Genomic DNA, 6,130 nt, shown 5'->3' on the forward strand with positions numbered 1-6,130 from the left:
TTTACATATCCAGTCATCCACCCATTCACACACTGGTGATGCTACATTGTAGCCACAGCCACCCTGGGGCACACTGACAGAGGCGAGGCTGCCGGACACTGGCGCCACCTCTGACCACCACCAGTAGGCAACCGAGACTGTCGGTGCCGGGGCTCGAACCGGCAACCTTCCGATTACAATACAAACTGCCAACTCTTGAGCCACTGGTAGTCTAAGTCTAAAAAAACAAACAAACTAGTATGTAGTTGTTGCGTATTTCATAATACATGTATGAAAAATGACCACATGTTAAACATTTTTCCAAATGAAAATGTAATTTTTATAAACATGGCAATAACTCAAAATAAACGAGCACTAAAAAGACAAGAGGGGAGCAAACCAGGAACCGCGACTAGAAAATGGCTGGAAACACAGAGGGTGTAAGACAACAACAGACAGAGGAAAACACAGGGCTTAAATACACCAGGGAGTAACAAGGCATTAGCATGATTAGCATGATGGAAGTATAAAGTTAACAGCAAGGCTGAGAAATATAAGAAGCAGTAAAACAGCATTTACCTGAAGTGATGAGTGAACAGGTTGCTGCCAGCACTGAAAGAGACAGAAAGAAAGCTCAGTGTCAGACTGTGTGTTTGATATCAAGTTGAATTCACCTCAAAACATGAAACAGAAATGAAAAGCAAACAGGAGAAAGCTGCTGCTTTCATTCACACCTGGATTCTTTGAAAACTCTAAACAGCAGATTTCAATGACACATTTATTCTCTTCATCTTTCCAACTTTTGTCAATAAACTTATTTGTGTTGACAGTTTGACTTCAACTCTTCAACCCCCCAGGGTGTGGGTGTGCATGACCAACATGACATTGATTATAAAACTCTGAGCATATATGAGAAGATATTTCTAAGCATAAATGACAATCCACTATATAAACCTGACATCAAGCTTCTTTCATCTGTGACAGCCAAAATAAAGCCCATCTTATCAAAGCAGCTTTTTGAGACTGTAATCCTGCCTTTGTTACATCTAGGCTGGATTACTGTAACGCACTTTACTGTGGGGTTAGTGATGCATCCATTAGATGTCTGCAGGTGGTGCAAACTGCTGCAGCGCGTCTTTTAACTGGGACAAAATAATCACATTACACCATTGGCTATGATGTTCACATCCTGGACAGGGAGGAACGCTGGTTTGAGGGCGGAGTCAAGGAGGCCATTTACGTGAAAAGGGAAAGACCATCTCTGAATGGAGGAGGGGCCTAAGGGTACATCTGTCACCATCTTACATGCTGTGATTGCAGCCATTCCTCAGCTCTCTGTGAATGGGACTTGTCATGATTCGAGTTTTGAGGAGAAGACAAACGACTGCATGGTCTCAGTAGATGTCAGAATAGTAATCTTTATTTACACACTCTGCGCAGAAGTGTGGGAAGAAAACTTGCAACAGATTCTCCAAAGAGTGGACAGCTCCCCATCCTTATATAACCCATGATGACATCACACAGTTAGACCTTACTGGAAATGATAACAGTCTCCCCATAGTCCAAAGTTCTCCTTATACAAACATCAGATGATACTTTAGAGAAAAACAAGTGTGTGACCTGTTGTGCATTTTGTGAAACTGTGAGTCCAACTAGAGGATAATGTTAATAAGTGTGTATGTGAGGGAACGTGCGTGTGTTACATAAGTCTGTATATATGTGCACGTTAGCAGAGGTGTGGACTCGAGTCACATGACTTGGACTCGAGTCAGACTCGAGTCATTAATTTTATGACTTTAGACTTGACTTGAAAAAATGTTCTAAGACTTGTGACTTGACTTGGACTTTTACACCAATGACTTGGGACTTGAATTGGACTTGAACCGGTTTACTTGAAAAGACTTGATATTTTACCCCAAATATAAAATTTAACATGCATATTATATGGAGATTGAAAATGTGACGTCATTCACGGGTAGAACCGCAAAGGATTCTGGGAACTCGTGGCAAGCGGTACTAGCGCACGCAGGCTTTCAATTAAAATCAGTCACACAGCGATAAAAAGAAACACAAAAATGTCAAGAAGCTGTTGTATTATTAACTGCAATAGCCGGTCGCATGACAGCCACGGGAAGCCGACGGGTAAAGAGATCGGTTGTTATCGGATTACGTCGTTGAAGAGAAACTGTTCGAGCCATGTTTCCGAAGTAACAAAGACGCGACTGGATTGCAGCCATTCAAAGATCAAATATAACGTCCCAGAACCCTCCAGCTCACAGGTTAGTCTGCTCCAAGCATTTACACGAAGGTCAGTCTGCTGTTGTAGTTAATGCGTCATTTTTCTTAACATAATTAGTGATATAGGTTACAAGCAAGTCTGGCGCTGAACAGAAATTCTCGCGCTATGCTCCTTTATTTATTGTGCATAAATAGTGAATTGTCCTGACAGAATATTGTGTTTCGCTTCTGTTATTATGGTACATTGACAAAAACATATACTTTTATTCACAGGATAAAACAGGTTTTTTGTATCACTAATTGCCCAGTACGATTACAGCATACAGTATTGTTGTCACTGCTACATTTCTGTGATGCTACCAGAAATTATTTCCACTACTAATTAATTACCGTTGAGCTCAAAGGTCCTATTAATAAACGGTTAATGAATGTGTATTTATGACGACGATTTGTGAGACTGGTAAACTTATGATACGTACGATGGTCTTTACTTTCTACACGGTGCATTTCAAGGTCCTGCACCCATCCGTCGGTAAACTGTACCTGGGCTTGTTGCAGTGACTGGAAGTTACTAAACTTCATGAGTGTATGCACTCACTCCAAGAACCGTATGATTATAAATATGCTACGATGAGATAGCTGACTTCATCTAACTAGCAAATGTTTTCCAGGCTACGTTGGTGATACAGTTTTTTTAATGTGTATGATATTTTTGTCATGCGATTTTAAAGCTGGTCCTACAACCGCATCCAAGAATAACATGCAGCTTATCTCAGAACTGTCGGTGAAAATTATTCTTGGAGCTAGGTTTAATTGAGCTGCATTTTAAAGAGGTGCAATTTCACAATTTGTGTATATTTTCTAAGTTCACTATTTTGTCATGTGTTGAGAAAAACACAGATTTTAAAATTACATGGTCTAATATTTACATTTAGCATAACTGCAACATTATTTTTTCGTTTGTTTTTTTTAAAGACTCGAAAGGACTTGAAATTCAAAGTTTCAGACTTGTGACTTGACTCGGACTTTTACACCAGTGACTTGAGACTCGACTCTGACTTGCCTGACATTACTTGAGACTTGACTTGAGACTTGAGGATAAAGACTTGAGACTTACTTGAGACTTGCAAAACAATGACTTGGTCCCACCTCTGCACGTTAGTGAGGCCTGACTACGTGCAAAACTGACAGTAACAGTCCAGCTCGAGTGGAGTGGTGATGTTGCAACAGTTTAAGCAGAGAGAAAGTAAGCTGGTGGAAAATTACCTTGTAGCCGATTTACTAAGAAACTAAGAAACTGATAAACTGATGCAGACTAATGAAGTAATAATGAACTTACAACAGTGCATGTAAATGATATCAGTGAGATTAAAATAACATCCATTATCCTAACAACTCCTTTGAAACAATGTAAGACATTCAACATAATACAGGTCAATCCAACAGATCTAATGATTTTCACACTCTTCTAAGTCAGAGGTCTAATGCAAACTAAAACTACATACCGTATTATAATGCAACTACTTTGATCTCATATATAAGGTAACATATGATAACAAATTAATCTCCACAGACTCATGGTTATTGATCAGTGGTCATGAGAATTTGCATAATTAAGATTAAGGAACTGACCCCCCAGCCCATTGTTCCTCAGTGGGCTGGTTTCAGTCAGTAGATGCAGACGTGAGCGTGCATGTAAGACAGGCCTCTTCTCTTTCTGAGTTTAAAACTCTTCTTAAGACACATTTATTTGCTCTTGTAAGGGGCTGACTCAATAGGACTTTTTAACATGTTGTATTATTTTATTTAATCATTTCATTTGTTGTTGTTGTTTGTATATGTGCAGCACTTTGTGATCTCTGGTTTTGTGTTAAAGTGCTTTATAAGTAAAGCTGGTAAAGTTGCAAAAAAAGATAAATATATAATTTTACACAAATACGATTAAGCTTATTCTTTTCTTCAGATTTAAACATAACTGCGTTATCAGCATCAGTTGATGAGATCCCAGCATCAGAAGTACTGATTGTCACGGTCCTGGGTCTTATGACCCAGTGTTTTGAGTTTTAGTTCATTTTGATGTTTATAGTATGTTTAAGCTCTTTAGGTCTCCTATGTTCATTTGCTTATTAGTTACCCCTTGTGTTTCCAACCCATGTTAAGTCTCCCCTGCTCTTCATGTGTTTCATGTCTGCGTCTCATTATGTTTCCTATTTTATTTTGAAGAGATCTCGTGTTTTTATATTATGGTTTATGTTTTGAGTCCTTTGTTGTACTGTTTCTTGTTTCCCTAGGTCTGAGTTATGGTTATCATAGGTTTAGCTCTTTGGCTTTGTAATATGGCTTCCCTGTGTTCCATGTTATGTCTACTGTGACGTTTTTGTACCATGTTTCAGGTTCCTATGTTCTGTCTCCCCAGTTGCTGTTAAGTTTACATGTCTAGAGTTCAGTCAGTGTGTTTCCTGTTTTACTTTGAAGGTCCGTGTCTCATGTCAGTGTTTCTAGTTTTGCTTCCCTTGTCTCGTCCAGCCTGATTACTCCCAGCTGTGCTCTCCTTCTGTGTCTCGTTCCCTCGTTATCCCTTTGTGTATTTGAGCTCTGTGTTTCTCTGTTGTCGTGTCCAAATTCATGGGCTGCATTCTCCTGAGGCCGCATTTGTAGACCGATTACGTCACAGCGACGCGCTGAAGGCTGTCCAAATTCGTAGACCCCTCCGAATGCAGCCGACAAATGCGTGCTCCTTTTTCCGAATTTGAAGGATGGGTCGGGTGTGTCCTTCGTGGCCCACCATATCCCAGAATTCATAGCGCGGCCAAGCCAAGCTCCAGTTTCCGGCTAATGGCGGCCGCTACTAAGTTTTAAAAATTACTCTTATTAATCTTTCTGGGTCACGAAATAAACTTTTAACATATTTTCAGGCGAGAAAGTAGCTGTGTAAACATCAAATATCTGCTCGGTTTATCAAGATATCGCATCTTTGCTAAAGTGCTTTGACGTTTTCGGAGACGTCTGCTACCCACCAGCTCGATAGCTAGCCGGGAGCTCGAGGGTTACTGATGCGGCCGAGAATGGCACAACTCCCGGCACATCATTTTCAGATCACCGCGGACTTTCGCTGCTCGGGTTAAACGTTGTCAGCCGGTGATCAGCTGTGATCAGCTGATCACGGGGCCGGGGTTAAAAGAGAGACGCCACCCACCTGTTCGCCGCTCAGACATCATTCTCTTCGTGTCAGGAGCTCCGAAACTCTGCCGACGTCAGTCTCCGCCTGATTCAGCAACCGTGAGTGATTATCCCTTCAGTCCTTTTTCTCTTCCCGGCTCCGCTCGCTCTCTGTCGGTAACGACCGTTCCGAAGCCACGCTTCGTGCACTGATCGTTACTAGAATAACTGCGTGCCTGCTCCAAACCCACCGCTAGCCTTCGCCGCGCTTGGGTCTAGCCAGCACGCCACACGGGCACGCCGAATTACTGTGTGTAACCCGCCCGGCCGTGACAAACGTAATATATAAGTCACTTAGACAACCTAAAAATGTTATTGTTGGGCTTTTTTCAGTGTTTTGTTTGTTCGTGAGTAAATCGGTTTGGCTGAGATTAAAGTTATTAGATTAGATAAAATAAAACTTTATTAATCCCCCGGGTGGGTTCCTCCTTGGTTTTTACACAGCTGACTAAACGTCAAACAGAAAACTGATTAAACAGAAGTGTGAGATGGCCGAGAGTTTACTCCAGTGTCCTGTTATATTTTAGACAGCAAGGAGCAGACGGCTGAGTTTATTAAACTCCACCGAGACAGCGGTGACGCTAATCAGAAGGCTAGACCGTCCAATTTCACGGCCGTTTACTTCCGGCCTACCCGATCTTCTGAGGACCCGGGCCACGTAGACCGCGAACGCCGGGTCCTCAGGAGAATGCAG

Source organism: Astatotilapia calliptera, chromosome 20 (genome assembly GCF_900246225.1).
Source record: "Astatotilapia calliptera chromosome 20, fAstCal1.2, whole genome shotgun sequence".
Classification (NCBI taxonomy): Eukaryota; Metazoa; Chordata; class Actinopteri; order Cichliformes; family Cichlidae; genus Astatotilapia; species Astatotilapia calliptera.